This window comes from Phalacrocorax aristotelis, chromosome 2, assembly GCF_949628215.1.
Source record: "Phalacrocorax aristotelis chromosome 2, bGulAri2.1, whole genome shotgun sequence".
NCBI classification, from domain to species: domain Eukaryota; kingdom Metazoa; phylum Chordata; class Aves; order Suliformes; family Phalacrocoracidae; genus Phalacrocorax; species Phalacrocorax aristotelis.
In genome coordinates, this window is record NC_134277.1 from 133,059,595 (window position 1) to 133,086,854 (window position 27,260).

Sequence of the window (27,260 nt, forward strand, 5' to 3'; positions counted from 1 at the left end):
AAACTAGCCTTTCACCCAGTGCCTAACACATTTACCAGGAATATGCCAGGTACTAATTATCTCTCTCCATCTTCCCAAATGAGTTTCTTTATTATCAGTACCTGTTCTGTGGCTAAATCTACACTCATAAACAAACCAGGGGCAGGGCACGGCTCCTTCATACTGTTCACTGAGAGTATGCTCCTTGGCAGAATTTTGGCTACTGACAAAAAACTCAGAAAAACCACACGGGAGCTGTTCAGAGGCCAGCAGGCACCCCAGGCAATCCACCCAAATAAGCGAGGAGGCAGTCATTCTCAGTCCTCCAGGGTAAAGTCTTGGGATTCTCCTTTCCGCATCAGGAGCAAACGGGATGAGGTATTTTATTCAGTAGCATGGACATAGGCTGTATTTTTTTAGGGTTCATACACACAATATCATCGGTACAGAGCAGATAGAGGCAAAACCTGTAACAGCCAACAAATAGCCTGGGGACCTGGGACCTCTCCTTGCAGCAGCTCTGGTCCCTCTGGCTGAGGCAGTAGAGGACAAGGATCCCAGTTCTCCTCCGTCACCGGCAGCACCCTTACCACTAAGCTCTTTGCTACTTCTGCTGGGGTAATTCTCTCTTCTTAAGCAAAAATCCTATCCAACACCTGAAAAGCCTTCTAACTAAGATCTTATTGAAATGCGTACAACTATATAAAAAAATTTTATTACATCAGTATTTTGCTCCCTGCCCCCAGATCTGTTCAAAAATATCCAAGTATCTCTACTCAGAGGGACAGTACTGTTGGATTAAGATCCCAAATCACTCGATACACCACAGAGTGCAACTACTTTAGCACAGTTACACTAGAATAATGAAAATAATAAATCCTATTACTGTGACTCTGTGCTTTGGAGAACAGGTTCAGACTGGAATGCCTTTTTTGGTACTGAGATAAGATGACTGATTTAAATCTCTGGAAAGGCAAAAGTAAAAAAAATTTTAAATGAAGCTAAGATGTAATCACTTGGCCTTTTCATAAATATCCTAAGTAAAATGGCTAATAGTGACAGATTTTTAAAATGCATATGCAGTCAACTGAGAAACATTCAAATACTTCATGTATTCAAAAATATGGACTAAATTCAGACTGTAAAAATCCTACTGTCACTTAACAGCAAATGTCATACAATACAGCAGTATTGTTAGATGTGCCTAACTTAGACTAAGAATGTGTGTAACTATAGAATTCTTTGGTATACCACGTGTTTAATTCTGCTTTTAAATATATTAGCATAGATCAGAATGAATTTTAAAAGCATCTTAATTGTAAACATCAAAGTAAAGGAAGGCAGAATCAGGCCATATTTACTAAACAACTTTAAAATGAAACCAACACAATATAAAATATCATTGCAATGATTAAAGTTTAAGAAACTCCTTAGAGTATTTATAGCATTGTAGCTTAAAACATGAGTATGAGGAAGCCCTCAATCACATAGTACTGGATGAAATACTACTGAACACCTGACCTCAAGCCCTGCCAGTTCTGAATTATCCTTTCAGCTCCAGTAATTTGAAAGTTTATTCTTCTTTTCAAAAAAGCAGAACTTACTAATAACCAAATCATGTGCTTTATGAGGTATATTTATAGCTCCTATAGTATTGATGGGATATTTTGTAGGATTGATCCTTTTCTATTACAGATAAAAATCAATTTGATAATAGTATAAAGGAACTATAAAAATGAACAAGATAAAGCTTGGGGGGAAAATACATTATTTTTCTTACAGTAAATTACATAGGAAATTAAACTGTGAAATCAGAATAAACACATAAGATTTTATGTGTTGGGGTTTGCTTATTCTATTAGTTTTCTTATATTTTTAAAGCTGAAGAACTCCTACAAGAAACTATTTTGTAAATTGATCTGCATAAAGAAAGATGCCCAGGAGGAAAATATAATCATAGGGACTAACTCTTAAGTACATGAGATATTGTGCTGCTTTTGGCTCATATAGAGTTAATTTTCTTCATAGTAGCTAGTATGGGACTACATTTTGGATTTGTGCTGGAAACAGTGTTGATAATTCAGGGATGTTTTAGCTAATGCTGAGCAGTGCTTACACAGAGCCAAGGCCTTTTCTGCTTCTCACGCCACCCCACCAGTGAGTGGGGTGGGGGTGCACAACAAGCTGGGAGGGGACACAGCTGGGACAGTGACCCCAACTGACCAAAGGGATGTCCCACATTACATGACATCATGCTCAGCATGTAAAGCTGGAAGAAAAAGAAAGGTGGGGGTGGGGGGTGGGGGGTTCAGAGTTATGGCGTTTGTCTTCCCAAGTCACCACTACATGTAATGGAGCCCTGCTTTCCTGGAGACGGCTGAACACCTGCCTGCCGATGGGAAGCAGTGAATGAATTCCTTGTTTTGGTTTGCTTGCATGTGCAGCTTTTGCTTTACCTATTAAATTGTCTTTATCTCAACCCACGAGTTTTCTCACTTTTTACCCTTCTGATTCCCTTCCCCATCCCACCAGGGGTGGGGGAGCAAGCAGCTGTGTGGGCTTGGTTGACAGCTGAGGTTAAACCATTGCAGAGATGAAGAGAATCAATTTGTATACAGTTCTAAAAATCCACTAATAGAGAGACGAGACAATATAGTTGATGTAGTGCTGTCTTTCCACATTACCAAGCAAATATACTTTGATGTCACCACAAAAAGGGGAGAAATATGCTCCATCTTTTCTTTATGTATTTTACATATATACCAGTGACATACTGCTTTTATTAGTAGTGGTAGAAGTAGTTTTATTACTTCACACCTTTATAAACAGTGAAGCAAAACGATTTTGAGGCCTTCCAGCCATGAGCACAGACCAGTTTGCTACTACACAACAAAATGTAGGACTTTGAGGGGGACATTACTGATACAACTGGAAAGCCCACACACCTCATGTCAGGTGGCTAACCCAACTCACATTTAGGAAACCACCACACCGAGGTGTCTCCAAAGGAGTTTCCCTCGACGCTAGGCAGTGGTTACAGACGCCTGGGTCTCAGTGAGAAAGCTGGACTACGCAGCTCTGACTGCCAGCTTTGTGTCTTTATCAAGCCACAAGCTGCTACACTGAGACATCACAGAAATTATATTTCTTGCTGTCTCAATCACGTACACATCTAGCCAGTCACAAGTCCGCAAGTTGCAGTGCTGCGATTTTTGTCAAGTTATATTCCAGAGCTTATGGTGCCTTCTGAAGTGCTGCAGTGTTTTTCCATCTCTCACTCTAACCTGCCCAGCTGCATTAGAAATGTGACAGCAGGCATTTAAAGGGATGTAAATATACTACAATTGCAATTTACTTCATTTCCACTTTTGAAAGCACTTTGTACATCGGCAATTATGCAGGTTTCAATACGCAGTTGGTATTAAGTTCCTTGTCAAACTCTGTATAAAATGTGAATTTTCCTCTCATGCTGAAAAAGAAAAACAAACCAAAACAAACTCACATCAAAGCAACAAAACAAAATCCCCTCACATTTTTAAGTGAAAATACTGCTGTCAAATATTCCATTCATTTTTCTTGTAAGTTAGGAAACACAACAGTTAGTTATATTCACAGAGGCAGAATATTTTTAACAACTGTGAATACACTCACCTCACGCTAAAATGCATCACAATATAAAGAATTGCTTCTATTTTTTCTGATGATTATAATTTCTTGTACTTTTCCAGAACATGAATCACTTTATATGCTTAGATCTCATGACATAAGATATTAATTAAATGCTCAGGTGAAACGATTCTTAGAATGTGTCACACAAATTGACTAAATAAAGACAGACAAAGTAGATAAAGACAGCACAGAAGGGGGAAAAGAACAACAATGAGTTTTCAAGTTAAAAGCACTTTCACAACGTGGAAAAATTGAAAAAGCAATACTCGTCTTGAGACACAGGTTACTGTATGAAAAACCAACAGTCGGAGAAACTAATGACCTGAACAGCCGAAATAGAAGACAGGACTCATCTGTGCAGAAAGTGAAAATGCTATATGCAGTAGGGTGCTACCACACTTTCACACTACCCTGTCATAAAACCCAACGTATCAAATCTAATCTGTGTACAAGTACACATGGCACGTACTACGTATTTGTGAAGTGCTTTTCAAAGGTAACAACCAAGGGACAGCCACTGTTCAACAAGAAAAATTACTTGACAGATCTTGTACCTCATATATCCAATACTTCTGCTTATACATTCTAACTGCTGCCTATTTTTGGCAACAGTATCACATTAATGATGCCAGGTCCTTTTCTGCAGAATTGCTACCCAGCAAGTTCTAGCCTATGCCCTGTTTGTGAATCTGACTGTTGTGCAGCAGATGAGACTTTGTCCTTGTCTTCCTTGAGTTCCCTTACTTTAAAAAACAAAACAAAACAAAACAAAAAACCCCAATCTTTTCCATTTTTCAAGATCACAATGAATTCTACTTCTGGTTCTACAATGTCTGCAGTCTCCTCCAAGCCTGCTTTATAGCATTTACAAATTTAATAAGTGCACTGATTCATCCACATCATCAGTGAAAACATTGAAAGGTACAGGAACAGCATTACAATAGACTGGGGGCTGTTTATAAGCAGGCAGCATCTCAATGATTTTTTCCAGACCAACCCCTGCTTTGGTTAGCAGCTTGTTAATGCGATTCTTCTGTAGAAGTCCCAAGTTGTAGTACCCTAATAGACCTAACAGCTTCCTAACTAAGGACAATTTGGTTTTAGTTTTAGCCTTAAAATTCCATTAAACTCTACATTCTCCTTCTATTCTCCTGATATTACTTCAATCAGTTATGGAAAAGCATACAAAATTGCATGCCATTTCTCACATTTACAGTAAATATTTATGCATATACACGCATCAATATAAAAAGTGCTAGAGAAGTCCTAAGCTTTATGTAATTTCTTTTTACTGTGTTATATCTAGCAGCTTATTTGGGATGACAAAAAAAAACCCAGCTCTGCATTACCTCCAGAGCAGCTGTTAATTCAATCTTTTCTGTTCTCTAAAATCAAATAACAAGATAGCCACACAGTAGCGGTTCAGCAAGAGCATGACTTAAAGCAACAGTCAGCAGATGGTTATCTAGAATTACTAACAAAATTTATCTTATTTATACATTTTAAATAGGCAAAACTGACAAATTATGCATGAAATCACACTGGGTCTATATATACACATCATATATTACTGCTGGTCCCCACTGTCTGTCCTCCCCATTTCCTTCTCCACCAGTTTGTTGCTTTTTGACTTACTAGGAGTGGCTTGCCAAGAGCCAAACTGCTCTAATGACTTGATGCCATAGCAGGGGATAATCCCATGTCCTCTCTCTCCTACAGCAAAAAGCTAATACCTTTCTTTCCATTTACCTCTCTGAACCAGCTCACACGCAGGTGAGGAGGAAGATAAGAGGAGTGTCCCTGTCTGTACAGGGAGGGCCATAAACTCCTGACCTGGAGTGGGTGCAAGGAATTAGCCCTTTCAACTCCTAATCAGCTTAGTTTCGCTGTCAAGCCATACACCGAAGTTCAGCTCCTTCACACTGTTCCACACAAAACCTGCACTCTCATTCCCAACAATTTCATCTTCAGAAACGTGTGGCCTGGTTTGGCTTTTTTGGTTGGTTGGTTGGGTTTTTAACAGTGCCTTACACTAGAGAATCTTAATTTCAGTGGAAATCTGGACATAGCTATTGGCTAATTAACAACTAAGTAATACATGACAGCAAGTGAAGCTAGGCCTTAAAAGCATTTTTACTTTCCTGAAGTATAAGGGGAGGAAATTACTAACTCCTCTATTTTGGTTATTTTGACAAAATAACTTACAACCAAAACCAAAAACACACACAAAAAGAAGGGTTAATTGTCACAGAATATTAGGGACTAATACTCAAAATCCAAGGAGCTGACAGACTTACAAAAACGGTCTCCTACTTGCTCAGTGCTAAACCCAGCCCCTGAGGGCTGACTAAATACTACAGTTTCTTACAAGCGGCTTCCTTTGCTCTTGGACTGGAGCAGAAGAGCGTTGCAGATAAACCCCTGGGAAAGCATGGCAGGGCCAGGCGACTGCAGTGAATGCCAGGTCAGAACACTAAATCTCATCACACTCTCAGAAAACACAGAAGTTGTTTTCGTAAGGATATTATCATCCACAGAGGAATATCCTTTGCAAACTCGTATATACGATCAGTAGGAAGCTTTCTGAGGAGAGACAGGAAGGTATTTTGGAGGAGGAAAAAAGAAAAAAGAAAAAAGAAAAAATAGAAGTAGGAAATTGAACAGATTAAAAATCTGCATTCAAATCATTTTCAGCCACTTTTTCAAGCAGCAGTCAGCTCAACTTCTCTTGAATTACTGCACAGGACAAGCACATGAAAACAAACAAAAAAAATGACTTAAGACTCAGAAGACTGAGCTAGAAACTGCTTCATCTTGCAGACTTCTTTCATAATGAAACTATATCAGTTCCCTAATCTCCAATACTATGTTGATTCAAGATGCTACATGATGCATATGAGTCCCTAAAGCAATGACCAGATTACTTTACTTGGGAATACATATTATTTACATTTGCCACTGATTCAATCCTTCTCTAAAAACTCTCTTTACAATAGCTTTGTGTAATTTTGAAAAGAAAGGAAAATTTTCAAACAAAACCAGACCAGACAAATAAGGTAACTAATTATGGAATACAAGTCTAAACCCAAAGATTTTCTCCATCAACAAAATGGCCAAAGGTGGGTATTTTTGTTGCCATTTAACCATGATGTGTTAGCAATGGGGCTAGAACAGAAAAGGCTTACCCTGCAATTGAGATAAGATTTGTACAACTTGAAATACATAGCATACATCACAGAGCAAACAAATATAATAAGCAAACATTTTGAATGTAGTAAATTGCTTAAGCCACTACAGCAAAAGACAAGTAACTATTATGAAAAATGTGTGATCTACAAGGCCATCTACATGCACAGAGTATCTCACACCAGAGCAGTTACCTGTACTGTACGGCAGTGCTGTACAGTGAGATATGAAGATTCAGGTAAGGATTAAAGACATCTGTAATTTAGGTTTGCAAATATAAGCAAAGTGTCTAAGGACAATATAAGCAAGGAGTCAAAGGAAATACAGCATGGAACTTGGTAATCCACCCATGTTTTACAAGCACCGTTTGAGATGTCTTAAGTTATCACATCTGGATACCTGCGAATTCCATCAGCTGCTGCTTCAACAAGCAAAAGCCCTCTCCCGGAAGACCCGTGCCACAGCCGACACTGCATGTGGCAGATGTCTCAGATAAACCCCGACATGAAAAGGCAATGAAATGGCAATAATATATGTGTTTAAGCAAATACGTTATACCACTTGTCAATACAGCCAGCAGACCCAGAGAGTTATATAAGGTGATCAAAAAGTAGGCTTCTAAATTAGGATTAGGTAAACCATGCAGCTGAGTGGCAGCTGAAGGCTGGACAGGATAACTTCGCATCTCAAACTGCAATAGATGCTGAAACACAGGTAACTGAAGCCTACCGCCAAGCCTGTCTTCAACAAATAAGCAATCATGGACCTTATTAAAACTAACAGACACAATTACAGAAGCAAATAAAATCCCTTACAGAGAGGTTCCCCACCTAATATATTTGCCTAAGACAGGTCTTTTTGTAAAGAATGATGGAAAACACAGGGGTTAGGGCACTGACTGCAATTGTGCACACTTGCATGTGCAAGAGCCTAAAGGCTTTTAACAAGAGAAACTTAACAGAAAGTGAAGCATCTTGACAGGCAGGAATGCAACTCTTCCTTTGCTTCCCTGGCAACAGCAAGGCTGACATGAAAAAGCTGAGAAAGGAGCAACTCGGGCCACGGCGTATCTTACTACACACAGTAAAACTGAACAACCCCAGCCTGTACACATGGCTAATTTTCTCTTCTAACAGAAATTATAGTCAGGTCCTGTGTATACCAGACAGCCACTTGAATTCTCAAGTGGAGACTTCACAGGCAGACATGAAACAGAGATCCTAAGTACAGAAACTTTATTAATATTCATCTTGAACCATGACGGGAAAAAGGATTGCTATTCTCACAAAACAACCTCACCAATACCAAAGATCACTGAAGCAAAGGCTGAAATAAAACAAAAACCCCAAACATCCAGATATCCCTTAGAGAAGACAGTCTGGAACCAGAGCAAACACTTCGTACGGGCTGCCTGGCATCAGGGAAGTTTGGGAACCTTAATTACAAAACTCCCATTTGAAATGAGAAGGGAGATCAATCAGATTATTAACCCAAAGATTTCAATGCCAGAAAAAAACTAGAAGATAAAGAAAGTCAATTTGTTGCATCAGAAACAGAGCCAGGCAGGCATCTCAATGCTTTTCAACCTATTTATAACTCAAAGCCCAAGGGCTGTTAGGCCGTTTCATAAAAACGTCTACTACTTTACAAAGATAAACTCATCAGAAAGTTTATTTGTCTCAATTTATTGTTGCTGTCTAGAAAACAGAGATGATCAAAAAGCCATGGAAATTTCAAACAGCCAATACGAGCTAACCCAGTTTTCACGCTGCCACAAGCTTTATGCCCAGAAACAGCACCAAAACAGCCAGCCAGAACATTGCTTCAGACACAGACATCAGTTTGACCCAGCCAGGATACCCTGAATTATTACAGAGAAGAAAATATGAAACTCCTGCATGTAACAGCAAGGTGATCATCAGAGCCTTCTTTGTGAAAGGTCGTCCACATCCAAAATCCATTGCAGTTTGAGGTATATCCAAAAAACTGGTCTATACAGCCTTACAGATGAGAGGCAGGACATCACACACGCTCCCCAACACTAGAGGATAATATCCGTCTTTGTATTTGTCTGCTGCAACTGGGGACAACCACTAATCCAAAGGACAAAAGCTGGCTGTCCAGTATTGTAACACCTTAGTTCTCTTCCATACTGTGACTGCAAACTACCTGTCTTCTTGAAAATTGAGAACTTGTATCTCCACAGACACCCTGCAATACACAGTCATATCTGTAACATTTTTGAAAAGATGACCTCACCTTGTCCCACAAACCATTGAGAAGGGAGAGTAGGGCAATCAAGAGACTCTAGGCAACACTTATACAAATAAAGCTGAATTTCCAGGGCTACCTCAGAATTTACCCCCACAAAACATCTCAAAGAGGTTCAAGGAGACAACTAATCAATTCAGTGACTCCCGAAATTGTGAACAAAGAAGCCGAGATTAGAAAAACGTGGAACAAATTATTGGATTTTTTTTATTTTGTTTTACTTTCTGGGATAAGTAATTCAAGTGCATCTATTTAAATATTCCACTGAGACTCAAAGGATTATACAGAAATGGTTACTGGTTGCCATCATATACAGAGGTCATCATACCATCTTACTGCAGATGATGGGCAGGTAAACCACATTTGCCTTAGGTTAAACAAAGATGAGTTATTAAGCTTTTTTGTGAAGAAAAATAGCTGAAAAGATGGGAAGCCTAAACCACTAGTTTAACAATCAATCATCAGCTTAAAAGTGCAGAAGGGGATTAAGTAAGTAAATGAAAAAACCATGACTCAGACTTGACACACTGGTGCTACAGACTTGTTTGCATCAAAGCTCTAACTGGTTCCTTATTTGTGATACTGGAGTCTAACCAGAGCTCCTTCCAAGAGTCCAGTTTCTTATTTAATTAGTATTTTTTAATTTCTCTCATATATATTTCTAAAAACAGTATTTTTTCAATTTGTGCTAGCAACTAGTAGTTATATTCCTAACATCTCAAATAAGCTTTGACTGACTTTAGATTACAAAATACTAAGTAAAACATCCCTCCAACTGTTATTTTCTTCTGAAGCAGGCAAAAATTACTTCTTGACTAAAAGTTTATTCCTTACCTAGAAATTGCATATTATTAATAGATTACAGAAAATTATCTGTTTCCCTTGTCTACCTGTGTCAAACAACTTCTCAGATCATTTCAAGTAACAAAGCTTAGTGGAGTAGCAGAAACATGCCTTTTTCTTTGCAAAAAGTTACATATCTTGCTACCAGCCCTCCTCACACTGTAGTCATTCCCTTATCATTAACAGCTACAAGATCCTCAGAGGAGGAGGTTTCAGTGGATGAAGTGGTGGGCGTTGTGCTCTGTTGTTAGAAGTAGATAAAATTCTGCTTTATGTGCCTATTTTTGTTCTTCACGAGTATATTTAAACAGAAACAGTATTTCACAGCTAGAGTGATGAATCACAGAATGGTAGGGATTGGAAGGGACCTCTGGAGATCCTCTTGTCCAACCCCCCCTGCTTGAGCAGGCACACCCAGAGCAGCGGGCACAGGAACGCGTGCAGGTGGGTTTTGAATATTTCCAGGGAAGGAGACTCCACAAGCTCCCTGGGCAGCCTGTTCCAAAGTGGCTTAGCAACAGCATCCACCAGCTCCCTCAGTACTCATGGGTGCATCCCATCAGGGCCCATGGATTTGTAAGGATCCAGTTCACCTAAATGATCTCTAACCCAATCCTCCTCAACCAAGGGCAAGTCCTCTTTTCTCCAAATCTTCTCTCTCACCTCGAGGCTGGGATGCCTGAGGGCCAGCCTTAGCAGTAAAGACCAAGGCAAAGAAGGCATTCAGTAACTCTGCCTTCTCTGCATCCTGCATCACCAGGGCCCCTTCCTTGATCAGCAGCGGGCCCACTATATCCCCAGTCTTACTTTTACTACTGATGTATTTGAAGAAGCCCTTCTTGTTATCCTCGACATCCCTTGCCAGATTTAGTTCCAAGGGGGGCTTGGCCTTCCTCGTTGCATCTCTGCATACCCTGACAATGTTCCTATATTCCTCCCAAGTAGCCAGTCCCTTTTTCTACATACTTTAAACCTCCTTCTTCCGTTTTTTTCTAGGACATCTTTTCTCATCCATGATGGTCTTCTGACTCCTTTGCTTGACGGCTTCCTCCTGGGGATGCACCGATCTTGAGCTTGGAGGAAGTGGTACTTGAATATTGACCAGCTGTCTTGGACCCCCCTACCCCATGGGATTCCTCCAAGCAGGTCTTTGAAGAGGCCAAAGTAAGCTCTCCTGAAGTCCAGGGTTGTAAACCTATTTGCTGCCCTGCTTCTGCCACACAGGATCCTGAGCTCCACCATCTCATGGTCACTGCAGCTAAGGCTACCCCGAACCCTTACATCCTCAACCAGCCCTTCTTTGTTTCTTAGTATAAGGTCCAGCAGCACATATCACCTTGTTGGCTCCTCCACCACCTGTGTCAAAAAGTTATCCTCAATGCTCTGCAAGAACCTCCTGGATTGTGCAAGCCTCACCATGTTGCTTTTCCAGCAAATATCAGGTGGTTAAAGTCCTCCACGAGAACCAGGGCCTGCAATTGTGAGGCTACTTCCAGCTGTCAACAGAAGTCCTCGTTGACTTCCTCTTCCTGATCAGTGGCCTGTAGCAAACACCCACAACAGTGTCACCCATATTTGCCTGCCCCTTAATTTTTACCCATAAGCTCTCGACTCATTCTTCCTCCACCCCTGGGCAGAGCTCAATACATTCTAGTTGCTCCCTCACATAAAGAGCAACTCCCCCACGTCGCCTTGCTGGCCTCTCTTTTCTAAAAAGTAAGTAGCCATTCATGACAGCATTCCAGTCATGCAAGCTATCCCACCATGTCTCTGTAACTGCAATGAGATCATGGGCCTGCGACCGCACATGGATCTCTAGTTCCTCCTGTTTATTCCCCATGCTGCGTGAGCTGGTGTACAGGCATTTCAGAAAGGTGCTTGAGCACACAGGTTTCCCTGGAGGAGCGTACAAGGACCCACTATAGCCATGCTCACCCTTGAGGTGGTTGGTCTCCTGACTTGATAGTCAGGATGATGAGCTAAGGCACCTTTGCTGCTGCTCTGATTGGCCTGGCTTATTCCCCCCTCAGATGTGATGGCTTTACTATTGCCACTTTGGACCCCAAGTCCCTCAGTTTAAAGCCTGCCTCACCAAGTTGGCCAGCCTGCTGCCAAAGACTCCCTTGCCCATTCTAGACAGGTGGACTCCATCCCTCCCTAACAGGCTATGGTTCCTGGGAAATGTCCCATTGTCATAAAAGCTGAAATCCTCATGATGGCACCAGCCACATAGCCAAGAGTTGATTTATGTTATTTGTCTGTTATTGGCTGCCCATTTTTCTCCAGCTGGTAGAACAGAAGAGATGACTTAGGCACCAATACTTTTCACTTGCTCCCCCAGGTCTTTATAGTCTTCCTTGGTTCTGCCCAGGCTCTGGCTTGCAGCATCATTTGTGCTCGCATGGAAGAGTAGCAGCAGATAGTAAACTCTGCTCTTGACAAGTTGCGGCACCCTCTCAGCGATGTCTCAGATCTTAGCTCCTGGAAGGGAGCAAACCTCTCATGACTCCCTGTCAGGCTGGCAGATGGGCGCCTCAGTGCCTTTTAACAGAGTCACCCACTTCGAGCACGTTTTTTTTTTTTTACGGCATCCCTCTGTGCTGCTAGTACCGTTGTACCTTGCAGACCTTGCTCATGAGTGCCTACAGCTGTTAAAGCTTCATATCTGTTACTGGTAGTGATGCTGGAGGGCAGAGACTGAAGCAGAGCCCTTCTTTTGTGGGTCACCAGGGTCCAAGGTGCCTGTTCTCAGTGGTGTCTGCTACAGGGACGTGGTTCTGAAACCACCTACCTATTTCCGCCTTGGCTCCACTAATACTGCACAGTCTTTTAACTGTTTCCTGCAACTCAGCCACCTGACACAACAGATCATCAACGCATGCACACCTTGTGCAAGTAGTTAACTTTTCACCAGGAAAAGTGTCTGGGTGCTCACTGCAACCTACCGCCTATACTGAAGCCCACCCTGAAGTCTCATACAGCTTCCAAGAAGTTGCAGATCCTAGACACAGCTGGGGTCAAATTGCCATCTGTTCATGATCACTCCTGGAGTTCCCCCTTCCCTCAGCTCTCCCACAGACATGTCTTACAATGCTTGGATATAAGATAATTTCGACCTACAGCTCATGAGACTAGCTCCCTGCTCACTGGGGGACAGAATGGGACCTCTGCTAAGTACCTTGTCAGATCAAGAGTTCTGCGATGAGTTCGAAGAGCCTCCTCCGTATTTTAACTGCAGCTCTTCTCAGTTGATGAATAAAGGTAAAATAATTAGTGAGCATTGGATTGTGTGTACCAAGTTTTCTGACTGAAGAAAAGCACAAAATCTAAGTTTTCAACTGGAAAAAATGGACGGTTTAGAGATGCTCTCTTCGGGGGCAAGGTCATGAACTGTTGCAAAATTGATGACAAGTCTGGCTCGACAACAACAAAAATGAAGAATCCAAAAATTAAGGAAGTGGACAGATCATATGTAGCCAGTGGTGACCTGGGGCTACTAGCACTGGACTCCAGCAAACAACGTGGGAAGAATCATGCACCTGGAAGAGTTTAAGAGAAAGCCAAAGGGAACAGAGCTGACCAATCCAGCCACATGCAGCAAGCGGCTATCAATGCAGATTGCTCAAGCATCCTGAGAATGAAAAGAATCATCAACAACTCAGCAAAGTACACAAGGACAGCAATCGTCTATTGATTCCTTGTAGTAAACCCATGCTTTGGGCAGAAAGTATGAAGTTGCACAATGAAACATAGTCAAATAACTTATTTATTTTCAGAAGAAACTACAGATTATAGAAGATTTTGACAATTCAGGAAGAGGAAAAAATCCTAGTGGCTTACTTACAGATGCTTTCAGAGACAGCAAAGGCAGAAAACACTAAAAAAAAAAACCTGGATATACGATCAGGGCTAAACATTAGCTAAACATTATAAACCTGCCACACATTGGGCACACGTTCTGCTGCAACACAGAGACTACATGCAACTGGCAGGATGGCAAAGGGTTTACCTCTGGAGTTGAATCAGCGAAGATGATACTAAACTAACAACCAACAGAAAGGTAGAGTGCTGGTAAAGAGATTTGGTTCAAACTGAGCACACTGTGTGTGCACAGAACCAGCATGACAAAATCAGACTTTTGCCACCAACTCCTTATGTACTAGTGGTTAGGAATACCAAGTAGGATATATCACAAGATAGCAAATAACAGACCTCAATCCATACAGCTGATGATTCAGAATAACTTGTTTCCCCAGACCAAAGGAAGTTACAAGCATAACTGCTACAGGAAAAAAATGTAAACAAACTGTGAACTAAAATTTGGAATCCTTTCAAGTATTTTTGCACAGATAAAGAGTTGGAAATAAAACAAAGGACAACTCTCGCTAAAAGTGCAACCTGATTCAATGGTAACATGAAATGATTCAAAATAAAAGGAAACAGCACCTAGAAATGAGTGAAAGTGAAAAAGAAGCTTACATATTTGAGGAACAACAACACTGCAACAGCATAAGCTCACAAATACCTAGAGACTGGATGGATGGATGGATGGATGGATGGATGGATGGATGGATGGATGGATGATGCTCTGAGCTGCTCTTTAAAGGAATGTCTCTCTCACCACTTGCTATACTTTCAGAACTCCAGGGCCATTAGCTTCAGCAGGGTAAAGTTATCTTTTGTGACTCTGGAACCACCCTAAGCCAGAGTGAAAGAACAAACTTGCTTTTGAACTTGCAGGGAGCTAACATTTCTGTTCACTGTTGAGCTAAGACTCCCATTCCTTACCCTCAAAACCAAAATCAAATAAACAAAAAAGCACTTCAAAAAGGAAGAAGGACCCCGTTTTCTAGGCTTTCCAATGGAACATGCACTACTTGGCTACATACATATGCCTAATAGTCTCACCTCCTGCAAAAAAGGATGCTCCCCGTTAATGAAGGGAAGGAGTGCTCTTAGCCCAAAGGCCATCCAATATATAGGTTGCAATGACACTCAGCAGAAGTTTAGGTAGAAGTGCAGACCTGAGCTGTGGAGCAGAGGTCTGCAATCCAGTGCAATAGCAAAGACATACACATTCGAAAAGCAGAGTCAGCCCTGGAACTAGAACTGCCTCAGCTAACCCTGTCGACCTGCAGTGCCCCGTCCTGCCCTATCTTGGGGATATATTAGGTGTATTAGTTTGATGTCTCCCTTGTTCCTGTCAGCTATGAGGTGCCTGAGCAAAGGTAAACAGTACCAGACAGTATTTGCAATGATAGCTAACAAAACTGCTTCTCTTTTGGTGCTAGATGTCAAAATTCCTAGTGAGCACAGAGCTGGCTTAAAAGCCTTGAAAAGGTTCAAAGTACTACCGTGACAAAAAAAAAAAAAAAAAAAAAAAAAGAAATCCAGAACAGGTAAGTTGCTGCTTGCATCTCTTTTAAAATACGTGAAGTATGGTATTAAGGCTATGGTATTACACATCCGTTTCACCAGCTACAGCAGTTTGTTTGCTCTCATGCCCACCTGTAATAAAGGTGGACATTACAAAGTAGCAAGGGGCTCTGACTGCAGTAGGATTTGAAGGGAACCAGGAAGAGAGTTAAAGTTTTATGTAGAGTTTAATGGTCACATGAAAAAGGGCCTCCAAAGCTGCTGCCTCTGCTGAGTTGCCACTGACAGAAATTCTTGGAATGGTCAGTTTCAGAAGAGCCCAGTAACATAACAGCTAAAGAAAAGCACTATATTAATTCTTCTCCTGGGACCTGGCAAATACTCATGGTTGCTGGCAAGTACACATCCAGAATGTCCTCATGAATGACAACTCCATCAAGTCCATGGAAATGGGATCCAGTCTTGGCACCTTCAATGACTTTTCACTTGTTGAAGGCTCTAAGTAATAAAGACTCGCCAGTTGAAAAGGGATGAAGAAAATATGTGGATCATTCTCCCTTCTGAAGAGACCAAACCCCATATCTAACGCTGTGGATTCAGCTAAGAGAGAACATTGAGAGACGCCTCTGAGAAACCAGAGTGAGCTTTACCTGCCTCCTGATCCAGGACAAGCTTCTCATCCCCTTTCATGAAGGACAGACAGCCTTAGTTGCCATGCAGAAGCTGAGAGAACACCTATTTCATACCAGACCAGTAAATATGTTGCACTGAATTACAAGGGGGTCAGAAGGGTTTTCAAGAAAATCCCTCTGGAGCCATTCCTTAAGATTTCCAGGCCTTAAACAGGTACAAAAGGAATGTCTCTTGGGTGTATGCTCTTCAGCAAAATACCCACTGTCAATGCCGCTCAAGGGACATTGCCACCACAGGTGGAACGCAGTTCAAAGCAGGCAGGTTTAAGTAGTATCAGATACACAAGACTGGAACAAAAAGCAGAGAAAACATTTTCCACGTTCTGGAGAGGAAAAAGCCCTTCCACTCAGTATCCATGACTGGAAAAGGATCAGAAGGGGAAAAAGAATTTAAAAAAAAAAAAAACAAAAAACATGACCTCTTAACAAGAAATCTTATTTTTTTTCTTATCTTGACTAACAAAGCCAAAGCTCCTAGAGACTTTGTTATTTCATTTCTTTACTCGTACCACTACAACTGGACACACTACAAATTGACCCAACATTGCTCTGTATCAGCTCTGCACTTGCATCCTGGGAACAGGATGTCTTGATTTCTTCCCCTCAAAATGTATCAGTTGTATGGATGTGTCCTCCAGGTGACATGGAAGTTCTGTCACTTACAGCCAGTTACATATCCAGACAACTTCAGTTACTGACATCAACCTACACCTTCAGTATATTGAAATTTCCTTATATTTGTGTAACACTGCTTTTTTTAACTGGCTTTATTGTATAAGAAACTGGAAACTACAAATACATAACAGCTGCCAAAAATAAGAAACTAAGAATAGCAATAAAAATTAGATTCCTTGTCTCTTAAAGAACTCCTCTTGTCCCAACAGGTGACCACTTCCATTGCAAGAAACTTCCCCAGAAAATCTGGTCTCCTACGCTCAAAAACGTTTCCTTCAGCCTGGAGGCAAACCGCCTCCTCAGAACTGGCAAGCAGCAAAACTGGAAGCGTGACCACTGCCGGTACGATCCTTTGGAAGTTTTCAGCAGAAGATGAGACTGTAAACATACCCTTTGAGCATGTGGTACTATGGTAAACATCTTAGCAAACTGTCTTTTCCCAGAAACTAAGGATACCAGGTTAACTTACACTCACCATAATACTTAGCTGCTGGCTATCACCAGGGACCTCCCCAAACACCAGCAGAAATCTGTGCTCAAACACTGACTTCTAATTAGTGTAAAAAGAGCACGCGCACATGCCCCCCTCCCCCCCCATCATTTTAATGGTGACTAAATTAGAAGATTATGAGGATAAAGAAATATACTGAGGTCATGAAATGAAATACTTAATATGCAAAAAAAGGTGTCATTTACTAGGAAAATAAATTACATTTCATAATTTGATTTTATTTCGTTAAGTATCAATAAATTTGTGACATACTAGTGATATACTATGCAGAAGTGTACTGGACTAAAGAGAAAGAAAAGATGCGGTACGACACAGGTGAGCACACTGTGACCCTGGAGTACAGATTTCACTACTGGGAAACTTTCCAAATACTACCAGCTTAAAAAAAAAGCCAACACAAAACAGTTGCTGTTGAGATAAAGTATGAACAAACTTCAGCAGCTACAGACATGCATGTGACTTTGGTATTACACCAGCACAGATGGTTTTTCAAAATTAATTTTTAGATTAGGAGTTGTGACAAGCGATTTTTTTTTTTTTAATCTAAATAGTTTCCAGAACAACCCCTGACAAGACATCTCTCAGATTTTTACTGAACTCTTGATCTTTTAAAGCAAACATACTTTGGATGATGCTGATCATGACTGGTCTGTGACAACGAGCAGACCCCCTAGACTCAGAGCCCTTGACTTTTTTATATATATATATATATATATGTAAAATATGTTATACACAGGTTCCATTTCCTTTCTTCCCACAGTTTGTCACGTGCTCCCAACTCTACTCCCTGCCTTGCACCACTCCTCCCTGAGCAAAACTGCCAGCCCCACCCTCTGACCTGCCTTCGCAGGACCCCAGCCTCGTGCTTTATATGCCCGTCAGCCGAAGGGAACCCCCCTGCCTTACCCTTCTGACCTGCTGCTTTCAGAGATGGCGTATATGGAACCGGTCAGCAAAGAGCAAGCAGACGCAAGAGGGGTGGCGGGGTGAGAGCCCCAGGTAGGGCTGCCGGCAGCTCGATCCTTACATGGGTGTAATCGCAAGCATTAACACAATGAAACCAGCAACGGAAATGGCCAAGAAGCATGAAGGCAGAAAGGGGTAGCAGGGATTCCTGGTTTCCCACGTGGATTTTGACATCAGTACCCCCAGCAGCTTTAAGAGAGCGATTCTCTGCCTTTGTTTCTCTTCCTCTTTTTAGAAGAGAGAGAAAAATCAAAAACTATTGTGAAAAATACAGCCTATGAGTGACACAAGGATTAGAACTGCAAAATAATTGGTTCTGGCAAAAGACAGGCCTAACTCTTATCTTATACATCTTGCTGTTGCTGATAGGAAATCAATGTAAGCAGCGGAAGGAAAATTGAAGCTTTGGTGGATAATTAACAGAAACAACGTTGTTACAGTTATCCTGAAAAGATGCAGAGTTCGGTCCTTCCCCATAACATCAGTGTGACCCATGTGAGGAAGCAGATATTTGACTCTCCAGTGGGAGAAAATCTGTGCATGTGTATACCTGTATTTCTTAAGTATACACCAAAAAAACTGGCACTAAAAATTGCACACTTTATAAGGCCCTCTCTCCAATGGTACAATATTATAAGAAGATATATTTTGGGCTGAAGGACTGGACATAATTAATTGATGAGAGTTTTTTCAGTCTTTTCCAAGAGTGACAAATCAATAGCCACGTATTTCGGGCAGGTCAAAACAAACTGTCTAGATAGAGCATGACAGGTGCAGCTTTCCTAATGGTTGGAGAAGCAGTCTTGGAATCAGAGGATCTGCTTCACTACAGCCTGTTGCCTAACCTTCCCAAGGTCACTTCTCATGACACATTACAAATAAAACACATAGTATTTGACTCGCTTCCCACATTCACACCTATGTAAACCAGCATTACAGTAGAGTTATGTTCATAAATCTGTGCAGGAAAATCAAGCCCAATATTTGCCCCCAAGGAAGGGGCTGATGGAGTTAAGTGCTTATTTAAACTTGGTCAAGTCAAAGATGGGGAAAAACTTTTCAGTAGGGCCTTTTGCAATAGGACAAGGGGTAACAGTTTTAAAATAAAAGAGGGTAGATTTAGACTAGCTTTAAGGAAGACATTTAGAATGAGGGTGGTGAAACACTGGAACAGGTTGCCCAGAGGGGCAGTAGATGCCCCCAGGGTCAGGCTGGATGGGGCTCTGAGCAATCTGATCTAGCTGAAGACATCCCTGCTCATTGCAGGGGGCTTGGACTAGATGACCTTTAAAGGCCCCTTCCAACCCAAACTCTTCTATGATTCTGTGATTAACGCACCTCTGACTAGGTTTTCCTGCAAGTAAAGTTCAGAAGTTCCTTTGCAAACCACATTCACAATTCAGGATGTAAGATCGTTCAAACTTCTTATTATTTTGACACAATTCTTCGGGGACAGGGTAGCTTAAGCTGGCAACAAGATATATAAAGACTTTGGCCTCCAGACTACAGCCTGAACTGAACCCAAGCTGAATGATTTCTGCTAAAGCTGAACAACATCGCTGAAAAGTTTTCTGCAAAGCAAAAATAATCTGAACTGCCCCTCCCCCTCAAAAACTATGACCAAGCGCAGGCGGTCTCAATTCTGTTGCTAGTTGTCTGCAATAGGAATCTTAGCAAAGGCAGGCAAGAGCAGAGATCTCTCTCTCTCCATGAGTTTTTCTAGGGCAAAGCTAAGATCAGCGGCTGGAAATCAGTACTGGAAATCTTACACTGCTGCTAGCTTTCTAGAAAAAAAGATCTAATTCAGAAACCTGTCAGCCTGGCACTGTTTATAGGCAGCAATGTCACAATAAAACCTGTACAGAACCTCCCTGTATTTAGTAAACGGCTTAAATGCATTAAGATTATTATGCTGGCATGGACTGCTAACCTGGAATTACCACACAGCTCAGGAAGACCTTACTCCAGCACAGGCTGATGCCACTAGCAACGTAAACGAGATACAGCAATATATGCTCGCTTACAGAAGCGCAATGCAACTACACCTAGTTACACCAAACAGTCTTACTTGTGCCTTGCAACGCCATGGTTATTCACGTGTGCTCCTCGCTAGCGTTCAACACGGCATTTCACACGAAGAGAGGAGCTACAACAGCAACGCTTCATCTACTGTTTTGTATAATATAAACTTTTTTTTTAGTACCATGGCAGTTGCCCGGGGAGCATTCTAAGCAGGGCCCGAGAAGCTTACATCTTGGTATCCACAGAAAGAGCTTGCTGGCCGTAAGGCAACACCAGGTAGATGCACTGTGGGGAAATTTTTTGCTTGGGTATCACTGGCTTGGCAGGTGGGACCCTGAGCACCACAAGGCACACAGCTCCGCTGCAGGATTCGCCCTCCCAGCACGCCCCGAGCAACCCACGCTGCCCCAGGAGGGCACGGCTCTGACTTCCAGGCCTAGCTGCGATCGAGATGGAACTTTCTCCCACCAGAGAGACCTGAACAGGGGGAAAATGCCGCCCACCACCTGGGCAAGGCCACAGAACAGCAGTGCGTCCCTGGGCTCCCACCTCAGAGTGAAGCCCCCGTGCCAGGCGAAGGCCAGCAAGCCGCTCCACTGCCCGTCGCTTCGTGGAAGAGACGCCGACATCCATTTTGGGAGCGGGACGGCCCGGTCCCGCCGGCGAAGTTTCGGGCCCCGTCCGAAGTTTGGGGGCAGCCCACAGGATGCGCCAAGCGAGGCCGATTAACGCGGCGTTGCAAAAAACGCGACGGCAGAGCCCCGGGGTCGGGTCGGCCCCTCCGACCGGGCGAGGAACGCCCGACGCCCCTCGCCCCGCCGCCGCCGACCGCCTCCGAGGCCGCGCACCTCCGCCCGCCGCCGGCCGCAGGACGAGGGACGAGTTCGGGTCGCGCCTAACTACTTCCCGAGGTCTGAGGCAGGGCAGGCCCGCCGCGGTCCCCGCCGAGCCGAGCCCAGCCCCACCGCGCGGCCCGGCCCCGCCGGCCGCGGCCCGGCCTTGGCGCAACGGCCGCCGCCAGCAGCCGGGCTCGGTGTGCGCGTGGGGGGGGGGGGGGGCTCCTTCGCGGCCCTCGGGTTGCGGCGGCGCCGGGGCGGCCCACCTGTACCCCCGCCCGCCCCCAGCCACCGGCGGAGGAGGCGGGCGGGGACCCCGAGGCGGATGGCGGGTTGGTGCCTCCTCCTCCACCGCCGCCGCCGCTCCCCGCCGGAGGGGAGCGGGCCGGCAGCGCCGTGGCGCAGAAGTGCCCGCCCGGCCCCGAGCGGGGGCGGGGGGGCACCGAGGGGCCGGCGGAGCCCCTCGCCCCGGCAGCGGGAGGAGAAGGAGGAGGAGGAGGAAAGACGGGACGGGGACTCGGACATCATGGCTGAAGCAGCCCCCCCGTTCCCCCCGGCCCGGCGCGGCGCGGCCCCCCGTCCCGTCCCCCTCGCCCGGCGGCGGGGCGCGGGGCCGCCCCCGAGGGCCCGGTTACCTGCTTCCCGGGGAGACTTTGGAGACGCCTCCAACATCGGCAAACACTAAAGAGAACTGACCCCGCCGCCGCGGCGGCCGCCGCCGGCCCCAACCACTCCCACCCCCCCCTCCCCGCCGCCCTCTCGCCTCCGCCGCCCCGCCTCGCCGCCTCAGCGCCGCCCCGCCGCCGGCCTGCCTCCCCCTCCGGCCGCCCCGCTGCGCCCCGCCGCCCGCCAGGGGCTGCCGGCGCCGCGCCCGGGCCTGCCTTCCCCCCCCGCTCCCACGGCGCGAATGGCCCCGTCCGCCTCCCTTTTCCCGGCCTGGCGCGCAGCGCCCTCAGCGGCGGCGCGGGGAGCTGCTCCCCCCGCTCCGCTCCCCGCCGCCCGCCCGGGGCTCGGGGCTCCCCTACCCCCGCGGGGCCTCGACACCGCCCGGCGGGGCAGCCCGGACCCGCTCCCGGTCCCGCTCCGCCGGCCGGGAGCCCCCCTCAGCAGGGCGCTACGAGGGGAGCAGCCGGGGGTGGCTTCATTTTGCAAATGGCCTTAGCGAGGCTTTACCTCTCCGTTTCTCGTGTTTTCTGACGCCTAGCGGCCGTTTCCCGAGAGCCGCGGTCTGCACGGGAGGCAGCCGCTTCTTACCGTCTAAAAGAGATAAAGCTGTAAGGAGCTGCAAGGAGCGAGGCTTAACGCAAGGAAAAAGGAAATAATGGCTTGCGGTAACACGGGGAGAGGCGGTTAAACAGTGCAACAGAGAACCGGCTTTATTTCTTTTCCCCTCTCTGGTGTTCCTTGTCCCACTCCACACTGGACCGTATCACTCGCCAACAAGCTTTCAGTCATCTCACCTCCTTTCCCCTCCAAGACAGCAGGTTTCAGAGGAAGGCAAAAAGTCATAAACATGATTTATGTAAATTTTTGTCTTCCATGCAGAATTAGAGAACATGTTAGATCAAATGATGCTTCTCCCTGGCCGGCGGAGGGGAGGTGCTGGTGGGGGTGCTGGGCACTGCCTGATGGCTCCATGGGCCAAGCCTCGCAGCCCTGGAGGTGCAGGCCTCCTCCTGCCCCGGGCGGGCAGGGCAGCAGCAGCACAGGGCCCCAGGCTGGCTGCAAAACCTCCCTCCTCACATGTTGCCAGGGCTCAGCTAAGTAAAGCCATGGCTAACTTGGCGCATTTTTTGTGCAGCCCTGGTCCTGTGCCCTTCCAGCTAACACCAGGCCTGTGGTTCTGCCACCATGTAACAGCTACCTCGTTGCCTCCTTTCAGGTTTTTGCATGTCCCCTACAGAAGGCTGAGCTGGACAGAAGAAATAATAATTAATAAAAAAAACAGTGAAGCACTGAGCGGTTCACAGAATCACAGAATGGTGGGGGTTGGAAGGCACCTCTGGAGATCATCTTGTCCAACCCCCCTGCTTGAGCAGGGACACCTAGAGCAGGGGGCACAGGAACATTATATTTGGGGGACACACAAAACTGAGATTAAAGGCTAAATAGTTTAAGGAAGACCTCTCAAAGAAATTGGAAATTAACAGAAGAATAAAGGGGTAAAGGAAAATTAAAAATATTTCTGACCATCTTTAGCACTAGAAAGATAACATTCAAATTCTTTATCTCAAGGTAATCAAAACTTTATTTTTTTTTTTAAAAAAAGCAGCTTCCAAGTATAATCCATAATCCCATCTAATTTAGTTTGTTAAAAATCTGCTTTCTTGATTGGCTCAAGTAATTATTTGCCAAGTAAGACAAACCATGAATTTTGAAATCCATGACAAACGCAGGTAGAAGCATCAGAACTTGCAGCAATGAATTTCCTGTCTGACTGCAGCAGCAAAACTCTTAGGCTTAGAAATGAAACCAGTTTTTTTGGCGGAAAGATGCCTGTATCTTTTTACTAGGCAACTGGATTTTAATGACAGCTAGAAGAGTTAGAACATTAGAGATGGCAAACGTAATTTAAAAACCAACAGCTATTTCAGTCAGGATGAGAACGAATCCAGAGTTTGTATTTCCTCCAGCATCTGTTATTCCATGAAATTTTTTTTTTCTTTTGAAATGATGACTTGAAACCAAGTGGTGGATCAGTACAACAACTGAGCCAAAAAAGATGATGATGTACCCTGCCAGGAGTCCCAAGAGCTTATGGTATAGACAAGCTCTGACAGCAGAACCCAGGTGAATTTTGGTACTAAGCTTCTACATTATAGACAATAACGTACACACCAAATACATGTATTGACACAGAGGGGCAGGGCTGTATTATGAGTATTTAAGTGATAACGAGGTTTTATTCATCCTACCAGAGCACTAACATGACATTTGTAACTTGTTTAAACACACTTTGGGAACACAGCATTTTTTCAAGACAGTTTTATACATACCCTGTATTCAGCTGCAGTAGCTTGTCATCCTTTCCTTCTTATTCCTCCGTTGTTTAGTTTTCCGTTTCTGAGATTCCTCACCCCTGATTTAATTTCATTTAAGAACTGAGCACAGACGTACACGGTATAATACACTTTATGTGTTCTGACATAATTTAGCAATGGATAACAATGCAAGTACTTTTCATAAGGCTACTACAAGTTTTTGCGTAAGTAAAGTTCACTCAGGTGTTGGATCATGATGATGTCTATAAAAGTTTGTGGGGTTTTTTATTTTGTTGGGGTTTTTATTTACATCAACTTTACTTTTTACTTTCTACTGTTAGTAGTTCGAAGAACGACCCTATAGCATTGAATATACTTAGTATAGGTGTACCCAGCAGAAAAAGGCATTCAGTGAACATCAGCATCAAGGTTACCAGGGAAGTGTCCTGAACTTTCTGCAATTGATAGATATAATTCTGACAAGCCTCTCACATATCCAGTCTGTGTTATTATTTGAAAACCTAACGTTTTTACAGTATTGCTATTACTACACAGCTAAAAGCTTAGTTTAAAAACATATCTTGAAATATACGTATCGGCCCAGAAGAGTCTCATATCTTACACATTCTGTGCTGCGAACGGCATATAGCTGAAAGAAAACTGAATATGAAAGAGCAAGTTTTATCCAAAAACTTACCTTTTTTTTTTTTAAAATACATCGAAGACTTCTGGATCTAATTTTGTCCAGGTATAAAACAAAGGATCAAATATTTTAAAACCATTTTAAGTCCATGATAATGTCTTGCTTTTTAGTAAGTTTCCTGTATGATTGGAACTTTACATATATGAACTACTAAGTTGCATTACTAGCCACTCTTTAGATTTACTGTACCTTTATGGTTTTTTTTCCTCCTGCTATTGAGATATAGGATAAAGGCTAGTCAGCACCTCGAGTAAGAGCCGTTTAATAGAACCTAAAACCTTCCTGATTTTTGAAAATGAGAGACGCGTAGTTTGTATATACTCATCCACTCTACTCCATTAGTACACAATGGGAGTGTCATGACTTGCCTAACAATCTGGTTTCAGTAGATAAGTTGTTAATAGGAGTGATTAATTCAGTATACATTTTAAAAACAAGAGGAAGAAAAAAAAAAAAGCCACACTAGTGCCTAAATGCCTGCACAAACACCTCACTGGGGGAAACGGTACAGAGTAATTCCACCTGCTCTGTATACACAAGTGCAGGACACTTGAAGACACTTGGTCTTGTCATCTGTAACCTCAGATTCAGAAAAAAATAAACTGGCACTGTCAAGCTGACTTGCAAAAATCACAATATTTTCATTTTTACTGATAAGTTTCATTACTGGAATTGTAAAAAAAATTTTTTCAAGAAGTCATCAAGAAATGAGTCTCCGCTTCTCAATACACACTGGTGCAACAACAACAAAAACATCCCCAAAGAAAACACACAGTGATGTATTTAACAAGGAGGCGATTGACAGAACCACAGATGCAGGAGCCTGCTTTTAATCAATATGTTAGAAACGGAAAAAAAGTTGTTGGAAAGGACCTCTGAAGGTCATCTGCTCCACCACCCTCCCTCTCCCCTCAAAGAAGGACCAGCTTGAAACTGGATCTGACTTTGGAGTTTGCAGGCTGCTCTGTTCTGAAAATCTCCAAGGATGGAGATTTTACAACCTCTTCCAGTAAGCTGTTCCAGAGTTCAGTGAAGTTCCTTTTTAGCTGTACTTTCAAAATGTTTATTGAGGAACTTAGATGATATTTTGATGCTAAAGGTAAAAGAGTAATTCAGCTAATACAGAGAGCTCATCATATACCAATAGGAGTTGGATAATGCATTATTTGTATTAGTCATAGTCATTCAACTGAATGAAAGCCTCTAATAGCTTAATACTAGAAGAATGGGTCATTTAGTTTCTTTAATAATATTTTTCCAATAACGAAAAGCAATTAGAAAAGCAAGAGCCAGATGTTTGGGTTTATATTGGATTAAAACCCAGTATTATTAATACACCTAAGTCTAACCAGACTGCTCCTCTCCCCAAGTACAGGTGCAGAACTGTGACTGTGGAGGTACATTTTTTGACTACAATGCCTGTCGTACAAGTGACCAAACCAGTTTATAACCTTATGTAGTACATAGAATGAGAGACACAAACAAACCAAGATACAACGAGCTTATTAGTAAATGCTACACAACGTTTTCTCAGGTAAAGGAAACAATTTACTCCTTATGCTCCAGTGAAGGCTCATGAGCACTGAACTTCAACAACTCACATAACACATTATGCTTCATGATTCACATCTAAAATGAGAGTTCCCTAAATCAGATGAATCACACAATCACTCCAAGGATCTAAATGAAGTGAACTAGAACTTGCGCTTGTCAGCATATACTCAACTTTTTCCATCACTTCCAACTGCTGTTAGTACTAATGACACTGTGCGACCTCTAGGTCCTCATCTCCTTTAGCAAGTATAATTTTTTTAGATCACACCAAAGTGAATCCAACCAAAACACTGCGCTGCTTTTGCAACTCCAAGCTTACATCTAGGTCTCTTGCCATGAAGGTATCAAAGCCAGTTCTTCATTTGTTGGCCCACTGACCCAAATTCAGATCACTTTGCAGGTAGAATTGTATTTCCCTGTAATTATTTGCTCCCATTACTCTCACACGTCAGTGCTGGAAATAGTAAAGCCTTGTCTAAACAAAAGCTTTACCCTTTTAATAACGCTAGTGAAATTTAAAAATTATACTGGTTAATTGTTTTAGAGTATATAGTAGGAGTTGTATTACACATTCAGAAAACCTGACATTATTCATTATCCTAGTTCATGTATTCAAAACTGCATGACAGCTAGCCCTATGTCTCTAGTTTTAATTTGCACATTTAATTTGTTTTGGGTTATAACAACATGACCGGTTTGGCATCAGCTATTTCCATCATTTTCAACACAAGGAACTCTTAAGAACTTTCCAGAAAGTCATCTGCTTCTGTAAAACTACAGAAAATGTGACTATGCATATTTATGCCTGTCTAGTTAGTATGCACAGTAACTGTATAAACTTGCGTGTGTATATGTATAGTTAGTTACTACACGCCAAGTTCATCATCTATTTTGAATGCAGGGAACTTCTCATATTTCATATGTGTATGGGACAGTCAAAGTGTAATTACAGGCCAAAGCAGCAGTAGATTCTGTAAGACTAAATTCCTATTTACA

General features: G+C 43.3%; 1 protein-coding gene across 6 annotated transcripts in view; it reads right to left on the reverse strand.

Annotated features, from left to right (window-relative positions):
• The window catches only part of STAU2 (staufen double-stranded RNA binding protein 2), a 178,947-nt gene extending 157,164 nt beyond the window's left edge, over nt 1-21,783 (reverse strand). For 2 of the 6 annotated variants that reach the window (XM_075085253.1, XM_075085250.1), the window contains exon 1: nt 21,662-21,783. The gene's annotated coding sequence lies outside the window, so the exon portion shown is untranslated. Of the gene's footprint in view, nt 1-20,739; nt 21,000-21,661 lie in introns of those variants that run through there. The other 4 variants (XM_075085252.1, XM_075085247.1, XM_075085251.1 and 1 more) reach the window with 3 other exon arrangements.
• Between the last annotated feature and the right edge of the window lie 5,477 nt (nt 21,784-27,260).